The sequence below is a fragment of the Microcebus murinus genome, chromosome 5 (genome assembly GCF_040939455.1).
Source record: "Microcebus murinus isolate Inina chromosome 5, M.murinus_Inina_mat1.0, whole genome shotgun sequence".
NCBI classification, from domain to species: domain Eukaryota; kingdom Metazoa; phylum Chordata; class Mammalia; order Primates; family Cheirogaleidae; genus Microcebus; species Microcebus murinus.
The window spans coordinates 55,780,459-55,800,074 of record NC_134108.1 but is presented as its reverse complement, the minus strand read 5'-3'; the positions used below and the strand labels follow the sequence as shown (position 1 = coordinate 55,800,074).

At 33.0% G+C, this 19,616-nt stretch overlaps 1 protein-coding gene and 1 pseudogene across 3 annotated transcripts in view; both read left to right on the top strand.

Annotated features, from left to right (window-relative positions):
• The window catches only part of GRIK2 (glutamate ionotropic receptor kainate type subunit 2), a 616,372-nt gene that overhangs the window by 161,456 nt on the left and 435,300 nt on the right, over positions 1–19,616 (top strand). The gene's annotated exons all lie outside the window — the stretch shown is intronic.
• On the top strand, positions 9,918–10,030 carry LOC142871323 (uncharacterized; annotated as a pseudogene).

Genomic DNA, 19,616 nt, shown 5'->3' with positions numbered 1-19,616 from the left:
TTCCGAGCTGTCTTCAATTATGCCAGCTGTCTGAATGTGGAATGTAAAACTGCTATTACAGTGGGGAATTAAATATTATTTGGCTCAATTTTACCTCTCTAGTCAACAGTGAATAGCATGTACCTATATATACTGTGAAAGTAGATAGTAGTAGCATGTGCAAATGTGTTGTGGATAGTTTTGCTTTCAAAGCAAAGTGATTTAGAGAGAATACCCATCTGCCACTAAGAAGTTGAATAACTTTGGGTACATTTCTTTACCTCTCTGGTCACTATTTTCTTATCTGTGAAATGAAAGGGTTATTCTAAATCTTTTAGAATACATTTGGGACAGACTAATGTAAGTTTTATAATCTTGGGAATTTTATTGTTTTCATCTCTCTGCTCTTTTTTTCTCTGATGACCTGAGGAAGCCTTGGGTTAACACTTGCCTAAGGCTCCTGTAATGTTGCTATAGTTTCTCCCAAAATGGACAGCTATGATCTCAAACTTCTCCCTTGTCTGTTATCCCTAGAGATGAACATTTCCTGAGAGCTTGACCAGAAAGTGTTAAGAATGAAATTTATAAGAATGTCAGATTTTTCTTTTTGACACCGGTGCACAGCAAGATTCCAGTTGACTGTTCAAGGTGTAGTTCTCATTTGGAAGAGCTTCATATGGCATTTGCAAATAGGAGGCTTAAGTGTTTTGCTGGATCTGGAGGATAAAGGGTGGTGGTCACTTTTTTGAGCCTTAAAACCTTCTAGTTCATGTCTGAATGACATACTCAGTTTGTATAATTTAATATACTATTCTCTTTACCAGTATCCACCGGCATGGGAGAAGTAAGAATTAGGAGGGGCCAAAATTTTAGAGGAATAAGAGGACACTATTGGACAGTTATGGTCTATAAGCCCAAATCTTTTTCCAGTTTGTCATTGGACATGGTTATATCTGAACCTGGCTGAATTCCAATTATTTTCATCATTGATTCATTTAATAAACAATAACCTTTTGTGCACTCAGCACGTGTCAGGCATTGTTCTAGGACCCAGAAACACAAAAGTGAACAAGACAGACAAAGCCTCTGATTCCATAAAAGTTACACCAAGAAAAGGTTCAGCACTGAGTTGTGAACTTACTTTTGCCCAACCATTATGTTTATGTCTATTTATGTGATTCTCCTCTTCACTTTGTTATTTTTCATTGTTGGAATTCTGTCTTACCACAAAAGCCAAACATATAGTGATTATGTAATAGCCCCTTACTTTCTGATAATGTGGCAAAAATTACGAGTTGGGAAGATTAGTGTAAAGCTTCAGCACTAAGCACAGTGCTGGCCTAAGGAAAAAAGTTAATAATAAATGAAAATTATTGGATGAACTTTAATTTGGTCTGTCATTAGGGTTGGTAATTCATGGTGAGGGAGTGATTGGGAGTGCAGGGGCATCCATTGTTTTCTTTCAATATCATAGCTAGAATGTAGGAAAGGACTATCTTCTTGTGTTTTGGAAAAGAGAAGACCTTGGAAGTGGGAGTAAATTCATAGGCAAACGGCACAAGTCAACTCATACATTCCTGTTATTCGGCAGTTGAGGAAATTTGAGCTGAAAGATTTCAAATGACTTGTCAGAATCATATAGAAATTCACTGAGCAGTTTCTGGTGCTGGAGGGCTGAGGTGGTAGGACTTAGTACCCCCAACTTTCTTGTTTTAAGAGGACAGTCCTAAACTTTAGCTCAAAATCTGTCTGTTCTTTGATTTTTTTCTCTTTGGTAGTATTTTATGAGAATAATATGGCATATTTTCATGCCTATACTTTGGCTGGGCTTCTTTAGGGTAAATATTGTGGATCCCCTCCTACCTCTGTATTATTTTATGGAGATAAAATAATAAAAGGGTTAGTGAAGATAATAATTAAAGATTCTTGAAGGATGTTTCCTTCTCATACAAGATTTGCTCCTGCTCCTTCATGGTATTATGTATAGGTAGGAAATCTCAGTTTGCACATTTAGCTTTGCTGGACTTTGGAATGCTTCACTGCAAAAAATGTTGCACTAATCACAATGCCTTCCCCACCACAGATGTGTCTAACCTGCTGCCTGTGCATCTGAGAATTGAAAAGGTGATGTACTCAGCATTCTGTTATAAGCTTATTTCTCTAGGCACTTCAAAAACCACTAATGAAAAAGGCTCTCCTGCCACCTGAGGCATCCTTTTACAGTTTCATTGGTGTTTAGAGATGATCAATAGGAAATACTCTCAAGACACTCCTCTGACTGAAGTTCAAACTACTAGATCCTGATGTTTGGTCAGCTCTATACAACATACTCTTTAACTTCCACTTGTAATCATATTGAGAATGTGTGTGATCTTGTTATTTATGCCTCAAAGCTATCTCAGTGAATATTTCATTCTCACTCAACAGTCAAGGCCAGTTCTCTGTCAAGCACTGGGAGGAAAAGTAAAATGTCTTCAAGGAGCTCACATTTTTGGAAAGGAGACAGAAAAAGAAAATAATTGAAGTATCTCATAAACACTATAATAGAGTTATATGCTGAATATTATAGGTTTAATAGGGCATAGCAATCGATGTTCATAACAATTCTCCTATGTCATTAGAAAATGGTTAAATATATTCAAGATTCTTGATTAAAGGGTTGGGATATATCAAATGCATCATAGAAAGAGTTTCTTCTTCAAAATGTGTCAATTAATGGAATTTGTTTTATGTTGTGGAGTTGTCACGTATCAAACATTTTATTTTGTAGAAATTTTTAATTAGTTAAGAATTATTTTGTTTATACTCTGCTAGGGCCCCAGAATTTACAATAGTTCCTGGCAGATGGTACTTGCTTAATAAATATCTAATGAATGGTTGCATTATTCTTTATATGAAAATATACACCATGAGAATTTGATTATAGATTCACAGCAGAAATGACCATAGGGAGTTTAGAACCCACTGTCATTTGGTGACTAGACAGGGGTATTGACTTAGGGAATTTACACACAGAACTAATAAAACCAAGGTTAAAGTTTCTTCCCTTGTATGAGCAACTTAAATTTGTGTTACGAAAGGTAGTAGGGCAAAGATGTGTGGAGATTTAGCTAAAACAATCAGGTTTGCCGGCTATAGATCAAATTTTAGAGAATTGGAAGGAGCCACAAGGCTCTAAAAGTTAAAGTAATAAGAACAAAGGCTAAAACAGGAAAAGGCCAGAATTAAGGTGCCATAAACCTTATTAGGAGAAGCCTTGAATCTCAGTGCTCAGTCCTTGCTTAACTGCTTATACCACTTTCCAAAGGAGCTGTCTACTGACAGGCTCTGTAACCTCAGTGGACTGGTTTGTTTGGGCCACTTCCCTGTCCATAGCTGGCTAGATCCAGGTAGGCTTTGGGCCCAGGGACAGCTAACCCATTGTTCTATGCCTGACCTGACACCAGAATTTGAGCGGTTTGTATCTATGTAAACATAGAGACTAAAACCATAACAGGAGGAGCAGAATCAGGAAAGTTATGGTTGAAATTGTAAGGAAGCAGAAACAGCAAGGAAAAGAGCAGATTTATACAGGAAGAGTGGAAACACCATGGGAAAGTGAGACACCAAACAGCCCCCAAGAAACACTCAGGGGTTGGGCTGCCAGAGTTCATGAAGTGTCCTAGTGTCTGTGTCTTTGGAATTGCACCCACTCGCAAACATACATATACAAAATAGAAGAAAGCTATTAAAATCACTTTTTTTTTGTATAATTTCAGAATATTACAAGGGTACAAACGTTTTGGCTACATAAATTGCTTTTGTACCATTTGAGTCAAAGTTGTAAGTATGCCCATCCCCCAGATAGTGTGCATAAAATCCTTTCTTCTAACTGCCCTCTGCCCCCATATCTATCCCTGTCTGGGTTAGGTGACTCCCAGAGCTGCCCATATATCTAAATATATCACTATAATGGCAATCAATACAGCTTTGAAATTTTCTCAGTGGGACTCTATGTCTGCATTCTCCACTATACTGTGAGCTCCTAGAAGTAAGGTTGTGAATTATTTATTGTTCCTGTTTTAGTGCCCACCATAGTGCCACAAAAATACCTGGTGTTGTGCATGTTTGCTGGAAAAAAAAAATGTACCTGTACATAGAAAAAATGCTCTTTGTTATTAAATACACTGATTTAAGTGTTTTTTTCCTCCCAAATCAACCATATTTATATGTAACCATTCAAAAGTACATGGATATTATGTGATGTGGCTATGGTATAACTGAATGATCTTATAACTGGATAGAAAAAACAAGAAAAAAAATCTCAGTGAGTTGCAATTAAATTTAATTTGTACATCATTGCTGATCATCTTTTTGTACTTGATAGTCAAAGAACATCATTGAGAAAAATTTCAATAAAGCTGAAGTTAAGTATGCTATTCAGACTCCTTTTACCCTACACTAGTTTTTAGGCTTTCTTTTACACCAGGGCTTGATGTTTGGATTTTATTGTTTCTGTTGCGGGAACCCCTTTTACTTTTATACTAGTGACTCAAAACAAAAGTGCTGTTAGTCTTCAAAGTAGATGAATTTTTCACACAGTGATTGGCTATGCCGCCGTGTGCTGTGCTGGAAGCATAGCTAGTTTCCAGCCACCCCTCTGCTGCAATCGCAGGGTCCTTGGGAAGGTTAGTGGGAGCACATCCCCTTATGGCAGGCAGCATGCATGTAAGGACTCTTGATTTTCAGAAAACATCTGCCGCTGTACTTCCTGGCTCCTCTTTTCAATGTCAAGTTTTACGTATTTGCATATGAAATGTAGATATTTTAGAGTAACTCATTTATCTAGAGGGGTATGCACTTCAAGGTTGGTCAGTTAAAAGACATTTAGAAGTGAAAATTTTCATCTAAAATGTTATATAGTAGTCTTTCTATTGGGTAAATTCTTTTCCCTTTACAAGGAGCACTTGCAAACTATATGTATTTAATACAAAATTATAATATTTTTAAAACCTCTACACATGAATTGTTTGATTAAATGTGACTTTTTAAATTACATTTTAATGAATCAATAATCTATAAGATGGAAAAATTATGTACTTGATTATTTTTACTGTGTTATTTGATCTAAGTTTTCATTTGTTTCTGTTGAGGAAAATACAAATAAAAACATTATAAAGAATGGAGAATTTTGACAAAAATGTCAACAAAAAATATTGACAAAAACTCCAACAGATGGAGTAATATCTGACTAACCACTGGAACACTATGCATTAATATGAGAAAGAAAACTAAAATGAATCAATTAGTAATGAAGGGGAAGGAGAACAATAAGAACAACATTACAAATGGAGGTTTAAATGCTGAAATGTTCAATAGTTAATTTCTGACTTTAATGTTAGCAGTTTATCAGTAGGCACATGAATGAGTACATTTTTAATTTTAATGATATGTATATTGCAGATGTATCTCCAAATTACAAATATTATATGTCTCCATAAATGCTACTCGTAAACATATGACACTTTTGAAAATTATCCAAAACTACTTTTATAAAATATTTTAATAAAAAATATTATCTCATTCAGTTTTTTCTACCTTTATTAACAGATTTAACTAATATAATGGATTTTTAAGTTGATTTGTCAAGAAATACTATTACCACACTATGTGATATATTAGTAATGTTTTAAAAATTGTTTCACAAAATTAATAACTGTTCCTTTATATGTATTTGATTTTTTAAAATTTTTTCTATTATAGAAGAAACATGTCAGAAGAAAAATGATTGAACAATAGAAGGTCGTCATTGATTATAATAGTAGCCAGTTTTTTATCTGTTCCAAGTTTATTAATCATAATGTACAACTTTAGATTCAAACCAAATGTTGGACAAGTATCATGTTGAAATAAATACATTCTTCAGAAAAATATCTGTGACAGATAATGGCTAAGAAACTGATTAACAGATGTGAATATATACCAAAGATAGTAGCCATTTGTTGAGAGTTTATGCCACATACCTTATTGAATGCTTCACATGCAGCAGATTGTTTTATTGTCATAACAAACCTGTGAGATTAGTGCTATTATCCACATTGTACAAAAGAAGTAACAGGTGTGGACATTGTAAGCATCTTGCCATGATCACTTCGCTAGTAAATGGTGGATTGAGTATTCGGACAGATTGGTGTAATGCCAAACTGCAGGCTCTTAACAACTCTACTATATTTTAGGAACCTGTATAATGGTGATATTTTGAAAAAAAATGATATGAATTTGTGGTACTTTACAGTGCATTAGAGTAAGAAAAAATATTCATGTTGTTAGAGTTTGAAAAATATTTCTATAAGATATATAAATTATTTTTTACTTCATGTGAGCATTTATATTTTTAAAGTGTGTTATTCTCTGTATATTTAAACCACATTTTTCTAGAGAAGGTAGTTTTAAATGCTAAAAAAGTTATCTTGGGAGGCAATACAGTCTAAACTTTAATATCATTTTTAAATACTTGTGTTTATAATACAATATGCAATGCTAATTATTTTTTCTAGATTCCCACTGACCTAAAATTTCTTGACTTGTGTTTTTTAGACCATTCAGGTACCATGAAAGTTAAAGGTAATAATACCAATTCTAAGTTAGAATAAGATCCTGAAGTGTTTTGTATTGTAGAGACAAAGTTAAAACTTATCTGGTTTTGGTCTTAAGTACAATTAAAAATAATTATCTCTGGGATAATTATTAAACCGGTTCATGATTCCTATTACTCCCTATTAACTGAGGTGTTTTGTTGATGGAACTTCCATTATATATAAAAGAGATGTTATGGGTTATTATTTTGCTATTTAGCTACAGATCTTTTAAATATTTATCTTTCAGTTCAATAAAGTAGATTTTTTTGTTTCTAAATAATACAATCATATAGCCGTCCTTTATTCTCCATCTCATTTTTTATATCCCCATTCCTAACTCTTACACCTGTGTTCAAAATAATCATATCTATTTACAGATCAATCTGTAATACAAAACAATACAAAACAATCAATAAGAAGTCTCTTAAATTTTCTAATCTATAAAATTTCTACTGAGCCATCTCCATTCCTTTTACAATCTAATCTCAGAGAAGGAATAGTTCCTAGTTGTTTTTAGCTATCTATGCATTTAGTATCATTGCCTTCTTTATCTCTCTCTACATCACATAATTATGCCTATTATTTCATTTCTTAAATATCTTTTCTCAGCTTACAAATTTACTCAAGATTTCCCTATCCTTAAGTTTCTTCCCTTATACTTTGGCTGGGTTCCCTTAAAGTTACTGCCTTCTCTCAACTGTCCTTCAGTAGCAAATTGCAGATACTGTGATCTGCAGTTTTTCTTTGCTAATTACCACCCGCTCCTTCCTTAATTCTTTATTATCTGGCTTTTACCCCATAGCACTACAGTGAAATCATTATTTCAAAGGTCATCACTTCCCTCTAAATAGCTAAATCTAGCTTCCTAATCTCTGAGCTCATTCTACTTAACAACCACTCAGAGCCTGTAGCATTACTGTCCTCCAGAGATGTCCACATTCAGTAAGCATTCGTTAGCTGTTCATTAGGTACCGGGCCTTGGGTTTAGAAGATGGTGAAGGCCCATATGGCCACCTGGAGTTCCCATTTAAATGGGAGAGACAGATACAAATCCAGTTACCATACAGGGAGATGAGTGCTCTAATACGACTGTGTGCCAAGTAAGACATTGCAGGGCAAAGAGTGCAGAAAATTACACAGAGGAAGTGGTATTTAAAAGAATCAGCAGTGATTGAGAATTCCAGGCAGACTAAATATAATAGAACAAGGGAACATAGAATTGGGAACAAGAGCATAGCATGTTTTGGAAATAGTATATGTGGTTCAACCTCATAATGCCTGGGGTTGTGGAAGAGGTGGGTGTAATGGTGGGAAGTTGGAAACAGTGCAGGGCCAGATTATACAGATTTGCAACTTCCTTCCGTTGCCTTTGTTCTTTCCCTTTGCTTCTTGTTTTCTTATGTTGACTTCTATTTTTCAGACAATTCCCCTCAAAAAATAACTCTTTTATCATATTTTTGCCTAAATTTTCATCTAAGTACTTTAATGTTTATTCTACTACCTATAGCCTCTTCTCCAATTTGTTTTTTTATGTAGAGGTGAAATATAGTTTAAATAAATATAGTTTAATTTATTTAATATGTAAGTTATAGCCTAAATAAATTATTTTCTTTCCAAAATCTTCTGTATTACTTGATTGTCTACAGAATAAAACCCAATTTGATATGGTCTAATTCAGAGGCTCTTTATGATTTTACTGCAACCTGTCTTTCTGGTCCTGAAATTCCCTGAATGGCCACTCCTACTCTACATTAGCCCTACACTATCAATTCATTGAGTGAGTCCAAATACAACCTCTCATTCAAATTTTAATGCTCTTTGTGTTGATCATAGGTATCTCAATTATTTGGAGATTACAATTGTACATGATGTATTTATTTGACTGTAAGTACCTCAAGGACAGGGACTTGACTATGTTTACAATCAACTACTTCCAAGAAGTTGGACACATTATGCTGTTCAAATATTTATTGTGTAATACCTCCATCCTTAACTGCCTTATAATTTAAATAACAATGAGAGAGTGATGGCATCTTTATGTATGATGCATACTTATGATTTACTCAAGTCTCTTTCCTTTTCTCCCTTTTCACCAAATAATCAATCTGATTTAGCCGGCACACAACCCCACACATGAAAGCCAGATACGACTACTGACTTTGATGACTTCACGGTTCAGTGTAGGAGACTCTGAAGATAGGTAAACACAGTTGTGAAATGAGCCTGATGATAGAAGAAATTCCAGAGTTTTTGAGAGCCTTTTATAAGCATCAGCTAAAGCAGATAGATTATTTGGTAATTGGCAAAGGCTATGAACAAAGAAAAAATTCTGGAAGATATTTTACAACTTGATGAAGCTTCATAGCAGAGGACCAGGTCAGTTCGTTTGATGTGCTATTAGAGAAAATGGTTACGAATTGTTCTTCAGAATAGAAGTATAGTTCTCAGCACCAAATACCCTTCTCCAGTATTGCCAACAGTAAACAATTTGTGGAATAGCATGACTCATCTCCATCAGATGAGTGTCAAGAGATTGTGATATATTTTACTAGTCTATTGTAGATTTCATCTTCCAAAATATTTCTTATAATTTTATACCATATGCTGATGAATTGGATTCTATAAATTAACCAATTTATGGGCAAATTAGAACTTCTATTTGTAGTAAAAATATCTTCTAGGCTTTTAGGTTCAGTAAAAAAAATTTATCTGAATATAGCTGTTAAGTATTTTCAGGCATAAAAGTTAAAGATCACATGTTACTGCTTCTAATACAAATATATTAATAGCCTTTCTATGACACTATTTATTCCAGTCTTACCATCTTACAGCTTGGTTCAGTTATCATTTGAAAGAACATTGTAGATAATTAGAAACTGGATACTTTTTAAAAATAGGGAGAATTAAACAACAGATAAATATTTAAAAGTGAACGTAGTGATTATTAGCAAATAATTTACAGGATATTATTTAACTGTAACATAAATCATTCAGGCATCTCTAAATTCTATAAAATAACTCGATGCCCTTTATAGCAATAAAATTATTTCTCACCCTAAAGCAAAGAAAAAAATAGTAAATCATACATGGAAAAATACCTGATAAAATATTGGTATTTGTAAAAGTTTATTCTAAATCATGTTGTTATTGCTAACAGTCCAAAACTTGCCATTTCTATTCATTTCTCATCATCAATGTGCTAGCAATTTGAAGATAGGAATTTTGTGATAAGAAAACAGACTGAATGGCTATTTGGATATTTCTCAGCAATGCTTTCTTAAAAGAAAGCACTGTCTTAAGTTCATAAAGATGCATTATTTCATTCTTTTATAAAAATGGAAAAGATAAAGCATGATGATTTGGTTTTCACACTCATGTGTGAGATGTGCCTCCCTCAAACTTTGTTACAACATCAGCACAATACCCATCTGATGAGAACTTAGAAAAAAAAAGATAAAGATATTTGCAAAAAATCTAGCAGAGTTAATGTTCTGTAGAATGTAGATTTGGGAAAATAAATGTTAAATGCTAATGTCTATACTAGAGGAAATTATAAATAAGAATAGGCTTTGGTGATACACCTCTTTATTATTCGTTGAGGATGTCAGCTATGGGCCAGGTATTAGGCTAAGTGATGAAAGAAAATATAGTAAACAGAAATACTGGAAACAGATTGTTCATCTAAAATTTCAATAAAGTTTGGTGTATTCTTTTCCCACAGAATTCAAAAGCCCTTAGGAGGCTATGAGTTGGATATTTGAAATACCTTGGCCCAGGATGAGGTCAAATTCAAGAGAAGCAACACTTCAGCTGGTCTTAAAGCATGCATAGAGTTTGTGATGGGATTAAAATAATTTCAGTCCAAGAGAAACTATGAAGAAATTCATAGAATCATGAAAAATTAGCATCTTAGAAGACCTCTAAATGATTAGTATGGCTGGAAATTAGGAAAAACAAAGTGATGGGAGGTGAGGATAAAGATGGGAGGCAAGGAGCAGACTGAGATGGAGGCCCTTATACATTTTTTAAGTAATTAAGCTTCTATTTTTAAGGAGAATGCTATAGAAAAGCATTAAATGCTATAAAACAGGAAAACATCACAGTTGAATTAATGTTTTAGAAAGATCACTTGTGTAATAGTAGGAAAGATAAAAGAACAGTAACATGGTTTAGACATTCCATGTGGAAAGGTGATATTATACAGATAATAAAGCACACATATACCTTCAGAGTAAAGATGGGAATGCAGGATAAAGAATGCAGAACCCAGATATAAAACCATCCTCATGTAGCCATCTAATCTTTCAACAAAGTAGACAAAAACATACACTGGGGAAAAGAATCCTTATTCAATAAATGGTGCTGGGAAAACTGGATAGCCACAGGTAGAAGACTGAAACAGGACCCACACCTTTCACTTCTCACAAAAATCAACTCACGCTGGGTAACAGACTTAAAACTTAGGTGTGAAACTATTAGAATTCTAGAGGAAAATGTTGGAAATACTCTTCTTAACATCGGCCTAGGCAAAGAATTTATGAAGAAGTTCCTAAAAGCAATCACAGCAGCAACAAAAATAAATAAATAGGACCTGATCAAATTAAAAAGCTTCTGCACAGCCAAAGAAACTGTCAAGAGGGCAAACAGACAATCCACAGAATGGGAGAACATTTTCACAAGCTACACATCTGATAAAGGGCTGATAACTACAATCTACTTAGAACTCACGAAATTCAGCAAGAAAAATTCAAACAACCCTATCAAAAAGTGGGCAAAAGACATGAACAGAAATTATTCAAAAGAAGACAGAAAAATGGCCAACAAACATATGAAAAAATACTCAACATCTCTAATCATCAGGGAAATGCAAACCAAAACTGCAGTGAGATATCACTTATCTCCAATAAGAATGGCCTTTATCAAAAAGTCCCCAAACAAAAATGCTGGCGTGGATGTGGAGAGAGAGGAACACTCCTAAAATGCTGGTGGGACTGCAAACTAGTTCAACCTCTGTGGAAAGCAATATGGAGATACCTTAAAACGATACAAGTAGATCTACCATTTGATCCAGCAATTTCACTACTGGGCATCTACCAAAAAGATACAATGATACGCTACAAAAAAGACACCTGCACTCAAATGTTTATAGCAGCACAATTCACAATTTCAAAGTTGTGGAAACAACCCAAGTGCCCATCAATACATGATTGGATTAATAAAATGTGATATATGTATATCATGGAGCACTATTCAGCTTTAAGAAACAATGGTGATATAGCACCCCTTGTATTTTCCTGGATAGAGCTGGAACCCATTCTACTAAGTGAAGATCTCAAGAATGGAAAAACCAGAACCACATGTACTCACCAGCAAATTGGTATTAACGGATCAACACCTAAATGGACATATAGGAATAACAGTTATTGGGCATCTGGCAGGTGGGAGGGGGTAGGAGGGAATGGGTATAAACATAATGAGTGAAATGTGCAACGTTTAGAGGGATGGTCACACTTGAAGCTCTGACTTGAGGGGGGAGGGAGGGCATGGGCAATACATGTAACCTTAACATTTGTACCCCCATAATATGCTGAAATAAAAAATAAATAAATAATTAAAAAAATAAAAATTCTTGAAAAAAAATAATATATGGGTTTGGTTGGTGGGAATGTAAACTAGTACAGCCATTATGGAAACAGTATGGAGGTGCTTCTAAAAACTAAAAATAGAACTACTATATAATCCAACAATCCTATTGCTGGGTATATATTCACAACAAAGGAAATCAGTATATCAAAGATGCCTGCACTTCCATGTTTATTACAGCACTATTCATAATAGCCAATATACAGAATCAACCTAAATGTCCATCAGCAGATGAATCGATAAATAATATATGTAATGTATGCATAATGGAATAATATTCAGCCATAAAAGAGTGAAATCCTATCATCTGAATCAAAATGGTTGCAATTGGAGGTCATTATGTGAAATAAGCCAGATACAGAAAGACAAATATCACAAGTTCTTGCTCATAGGTGGAAGCCAAAACAGTAGATCTTATGGAGGTAGAAGGTAGAATGATGTTTACCAGAGGCTGGAAAAGGAAGAGAGAAGAGGTGGATGAAGAGAGGTTGGTTACAAGATAAAAAAAATATAGTTAGATAGAAAGAATAAGTTCTAGTATGCAATAGCATGGTAGGAATATTATAGATAACAGTAATTTGTTGTCTATTTGAAAATAGCTAGAAGAGAGGAAGTGTAATGTTCCCAAAACAAAGAAAAAATATTTGAGGTGATGGATATCCCAATTACCTTGATTTGATCATGACATATTGTATGCATGTATCAAAATATCACATGTATTCAAAATATATACAACTATTATATATTAATAAAACTATAGAAAAAAGTGAGAATATCCCAGAGGAAAAAACTGCTGAACTTGAAGACTGGAAGTGAGATCAGTAGGAGTGAGAGAGAGAGAGGAATTGGAGTTACATGTTTGGGATCTGTGAGGGGTCATAGCATTGTTTTACAATACAAGGAATTCAGAAGAAAAATATTTTAGAGAAAGATGAAAGTTCAATTTTGGCATCATTCATTTTTCAGCATGCCTGTGGGACACCAAACAGAGATGTCAGCAGGCAGATAGATATTAAAAGTCATAGAATATTAGAATTATCTGAGCTGAAGAAAAATATATAGTAGTCATCATCATAGAGGAATAGTCACTCCAAAGGTTTAAATTAGTGGCAGTATAGAAAGAGATCAAGAAACCTTACCTTGAAATTTATGATTATCATCCCCACTAGTCTGGCAGAAGTGCAAAAAACAATAGAATAGCTTCGTGCCTGTTCTTTTTTAAATTTTAGCTCAGCGTGTGTCTGTGGAAAGTGGGTGATCTATTGTATCCTCTCATGTTCTTTACAAGTCAGCTGTCAGAAATAGCCACAACCCAAAATAATCTAGATCTGCTATTGTTCCCTAAAATGCATTTAAGGGGACCATTATTCTGATTTTTACTTGATTCATGGTGGCTTAATCTCCAGGATAACAGTTCTGCCATAGTGGAAAGAATATCACACAATTCAAGCAATTGTTTGATTTGGGGCAAGTTTCTTCTCAGAGCCCATTTTCTCATCTGCTAAATCAGAATTGTCATATCTACCCTTTAGTGTTGTTCTGAGGAGTAAATGAAATAACATATGTAAAATGTCAAGTTGAATACTGTACACTTAATAATTATATTTTCTGTCTCGTTTCTAAGATGTGAACTTCTAGCACCATACTGATAATTTTCTTTTCATTTATTTGAATTCAAATATAAGTCTGTGGCTTCTATAATTTTCTTTTTGATTCTGTGTAATGATTACTTTAAAATAAAACTAGTAGAAACAAGAAAAGGGCAATGAAGCTTTATAGGCTGCCACCATTGTAATGGGCTGTACCTTCTCTCACTGAGAGAACAAATTTGCTAACAATGTTTGACAGGACAGCTGCACCTACTAGATTTTTTGAGGATTCTATTAATTTTCATCCTTGATTCTTTTCTCTTTTTCTGATAAGATCATGTCCCTATTTTCATAGGCTTACGTGCAATATATAATTTTTTTAAACACTATAATCTAGACAAGTAAAAATTGAGACATGAAGAATAGGACAGTGCATCACCTTTTCTCAATTGTGCTTTTTGGTTCCATTAAGTATCTTAAAATATCAATACCAAATGATTGCTGATTTTCGAAAGCTTAAAACTCATGTTCTGAGAGAAGAAAATATAATTTATTTTTGACTGACAGGATAGTTTTATTTATAAATGAAGGGAAGAGCATATTTCTAACAAACATCTTGATAATTCTATCTAGATTTGTTGGAACATTGTGTTGTTCTATATTATAACATGCAGAGAGTTAGTTTTAATAATTTAAGTTCACTTGGATGCTTTCCAATGATGTACTTTGGTGCTTATATAATGAGAAAAATCAGTGCTTTTTGAAAATGTTTTTACCTCTTTCTCCCTCACAATTTTCCTTTTTAAAAATTTTTTAAAAGGCTGAAGATCTAAATTTTTAAAGTTAAGAGAGCTTTATAAATTATAAATGTCACAGGACAAATGTAAGGTATTATACACTATATTTTTGTTTCTAACATTTTAAAATTTGAATTTAATATAATAGGACTATCTTATATACTTTGTAGTTTAAAATGACTTTTTACCAACATTATCTAAATACCCCTTCTGTAAACCCTATAAGATTAATTTAGATAGCCACTATCCTTGTCCTTCTGATTTTAGTACATTTTAGTCTTTTATTATTTTCTTTAATTTGAAGCACAAAAAGCATAAGCTTTAATACTTAAAAAATGCAACTAATGATAAAAACTTTTAATATTTTAATAGAACAGATGTAATATTTGATACTTATATTTTAGTATACTATTTATTAATATTACATTAAATTACTTTATTTGTGCAATACATATATCTTGCATCCCCCAAGCCTGAATACAAAATATGACATATTTACTTTTTATATTCAGATTATCATTGGGCTAATTGGTAGAAATTGTGTCTCCTCAAGTCACTGTTCCGCTTCTTTTGGAGATTTTTAGTGTTTTGCTTCATGAGTGTTCAATACAGCTACTTCAGTTTCCTTTTTTATCTTCTTACAATAATGCTGCTTCCATTAACATTGACCCCCAGAAGAACACTCTTATGTTGTGCACAGCTTGGGCATTGGAGTGGAATGGGTGACACTTTTCCAAAAAGTTGGCACAGATTCTCCTACTTTTTCATAATAAAACTAAGATCAGGTCACAGACTGCAGTAAGACTGGATCAGAGCCTTTGGGAATATATAAGAAAGAATAACTGAATGTAACAGTAGCTGGTACGGGTAACAGTTCATTTTAGGGACTAGATTTCCTAGCTTGACTTCATATTCCCTAACTGTACCTCTTTGTCTAATAAAGACATCTGACAGGAGTCAGCTATCTCCTTAATGTAGCTCCTTAAATGTTTTTCAAATATCTATTTGCCTTGGAGAATTGACCAAATGTCACTCTATTTCCTACCAACCACTGGGGAGAGATTAAGTTGCCCCCTTGTCCTATCTAAACCCCATGATATTCCTTACCTGGGTTAACTTATTCCTCTGGTTTTTTTTCAGAGGAATTTCCCAGGCCAGACCTCCTTTGGTATGTGATCTGGTACCGTGGCTCCCATGTGATAATATGGTTTCTAGATAACATTTCCCAAATTCCTGACTGCTCAGATTTAAGTAATACATATATGGGACAATAGCACTATGGTTGTGATATTAATTAATCAATATTAATTAATTTCATTAATTCCATTCACTCTGTAGGGTGAGGGAATGAACCACCAGGATTGTATTCTCCCTTCTTCCTGTAATTATCTCATCTACGTTCCCAATATCCTACAATTTGTGGACAAGAATACACATATTTTCTCAAAACAAATAATGTTTCAGGCATGAGGCTGCTTAAATCTAGACTTCTAAGATTTAGGAGGGATATATCAAACATAATTTTTAGGGGTTGTATTTTCCTAAAAGATATACAAATGACATTACTAAACAGAATATTTTCTGAGTCTGAAATATCTGCACTTGATTTAGCTCATTGCATTCAGACATGCAGACCTTTCCCAAAAGGAGTACATATAAATGTATGAATAAAAAGTAAGGCCTTCTAGAGTGGTCCCTCCAACAACAAAGGATTAGTTGGTTCCCAGTGTAGTTCTACCTATCTCCATCCTACAAGACAGAAAGCACTGGTGATTCTTAAAAAAAAAAAAAAAAAAAAAAAACTTTTCCCAACTTTTGTGAAGAAAGTGTTTGGTTTAGTATTTACCAGTTACTATAATATATTTCTTTTATAATTCTCTAATATTTATAATTCTCTACTTTTAAGAGTTTTTAAATGAATATATTTCTAAAAATATGCCTTTTATGTATATGTTCTTTAGATTATTCAATTCACCTAAGTATCAAATATGACAATGGTGGTAGAAATTTAATCATTTCAATTCCTTTTATAATCAGCAAAGAAGAAGATTATATTGAAGGCACAAAATATAGGAATTGCATGCCAATAAATTTATTTTGTGCCTTCAATAATAAATAATAATAAATATTAATAAAGTAATAAATAAATAAATATTTATTTATTTATTACTTTCTTTTAGGAATTAGATTTAATTGAATTCTAACTGTGTCAAAAATCAAAAAATAGTTGACCCAAGCAGAGTTTGGAACACTGACCCCTACATAGTTAAAAATCCATGTATAACTTCGGACTCTACCAAAACTTAACAACTAATAATCTACTCTAGATCTTACTGATAATGTAAACAATCAACACATAATTTGTATATTATATGTATTATATACTGTATTCTTACAGTAAAGTAAGCTAGAGAAAGTAAAATGTTATTAAATCATAATGAAGAGAAAATATATTTGCTATTCATTAAGTAGAAGTAGATAATGGTAAAGGTCTTCATCTTCATTGTCTTCACGTTGAATAGGCTGAGGAGGAGGAGGAAGACGAGGGGTTGGTCTTGCTGTCTCAGGGTGGCAAAGGCAGAAGAAAATCTGCATGTAAGTGGACTTGCAGTATTCAAACCTCTATTGTTCCAGGGGCAACTGTACAAATATTCTGCCTCCTCAAAACAAGCTTATTTTTGTAACTGTGTTTACACAGCTAATTTTTGTAACTGTGTAACACACGACAAATATGTAGTGTATGTTCAGAAATCTTAAATTTCATCTGATGGACGAATGAGTACTAGATTAAAATTCAAATATATTGGAGGAAATTCTCACTTTCTGGAGGAATAATATCACATGCTATTTGGAAAGTGAGTCCTACAGTCTCTTGCTTGTGTTCACAGAAGAACATCTAGCTGTATACTACTTTCTCCCTTATCAGATATACCATTTGCTTTATACATTTGAACAAAATTTTAAATTCCCAAATACTTAAAAAATGAATCATGCCTTAAAAATTTTAGTATCACATGATTTTTAATAAAGAAATTGGAAACTTAACTTTTAATAGAAATCAACTAAAATACAAATGAGCAAAACTTTTACTAAAGTATCTTCCCATAACATCTTTATCCAGGCTAAAAATGAAAGAATTTCAATTATCTTTGGCATAACCAAAAAGCTTTTTTAAAAACTTTCCTTTTCTATTCTTATTTTCCATTTCAAAATCAATGAATAAATAATATAAGAAATTATTTTCTTACTCTATATGTGTGAGCATGTATTTATATATTTATTATATAAAAATGTCCTTAGAACCATTTCTTAAAAAAAGCAAACTCTAACTGTGTAATATTTTTAGTGCATTGTCAATAGGAAAGGAAGAATCTGCTTTACCTATGCACATATATTTCATTGTATTTTCTGAGTGAGTATGGTGTCCTATACACTGTAGTAGGCACCCTGTATGTTTTTGATGGCAATAATAATGGGATATATTTATTTTGCAACTTTCTTATAATTTGATTCTTGTTCATTCATATTTTTTCTATCTTATTTAAAGCTTCTAACATCTCGGCATATTTTAATAACCTTCTAAGTTATTTTCTGTCTCAAAATATATTTTGTTCACCATCCATCTTACAAAATAAATGCTATATTAACTTCATAAATACAATCTATCATGTCACTGATTTTCTCAAAAGAATCCAGAGGATTTTCATTGTTTTCTAAATTTAAATCAAACCTCAATATTGGTATTATCTTTTATTACTTAGTTGTTAACTGTTTATCCTCCTTATAGCACATATTTTCTTATCAACCTCACATTCTAGACAAATGGAAATACTCTCCAGAATCATTCTAAGTCTAGCTCTAATGTAGCCATCTTCAGAAATGTTTTAGAAACACAACTTATGTTTGAGTTGGCTGCTTGTTTAGATCAAAACCTAATCAATAAAGTTGCGATTCTACTTTTTAGAGAGGTATGTAGGGATATTTTGTGGAAGAGCATGGTGGGTTCTTTCCATATGTCAATTTATTGAACACTACCATCCTGAATCCATCATTAACTCATTGTCAATTATGTATCTACCCTAATTTTTTCTGAATTTACTTATACAATTATCATTTTGTTCTTTATTATTTAAAACAATTCTAACTGAATGCAGTTAATTACCATTATAAGATAGTATCATATAAAATTTACAGAAGAAAACAACCCAACCCATGTATTGATGTATTCATCAATACATGAATGGATTAATAAAATGTGGTATATGTATAGCATGGAAAGAGAATATTTCAAAAAGGAAGGAGTGTTAAATTAATCAAACTATATGTACATGCTAATCTTTTCTTTAATAGACCATTTCTTATTATTTTCTCCTTTGATTTTCCCAGCTCTCTGTACCATATTGTGAAGCAAGTTTCTGCTTAACGTCCTACCATGAGCAGACACAAGGACTAGTGCAAAGGTTATCTAAATCTTCTGTGCTTCTCTGGGCAGTAGACATGCTCACAACCCTGGCTGCCATTTTTCATTAAATTCATTTATTCAGTTGGAAAAAGTTGTGAATAATCTGATGACTGAGAAATGAAGATTTAATCAAATCTCAGATTACTACTACTGATTGTAATGGTTAATCCTGGTTTGAGCCCACCCCTATTTACAGGACTGCCCCTTCTTCTGTTTATGTACTTTACTAGATAATATCCTCTCAGATGTAGACTATGCCTATTTCCCTTATTATACAGAAATCTTCATATTGCATATGGTTATAAGGAGTTGTTTAATAAATATAATTTGAAGATGTAAATGCTACAACTAATGATTTTAAACTCTTGGTGATCTTACTGTGTAAGTACAAATGCCAACTATAAAACATTTTTTATGACCTTGTGATCATTTCTATCAGTCTTAGAAATGATTAAAATTTTCCTTCAAGACATTTCTGCTTAGGTTATTTCTTTCAATTATTTTAAAGTTTCTTTTTGAAAAAAATTCT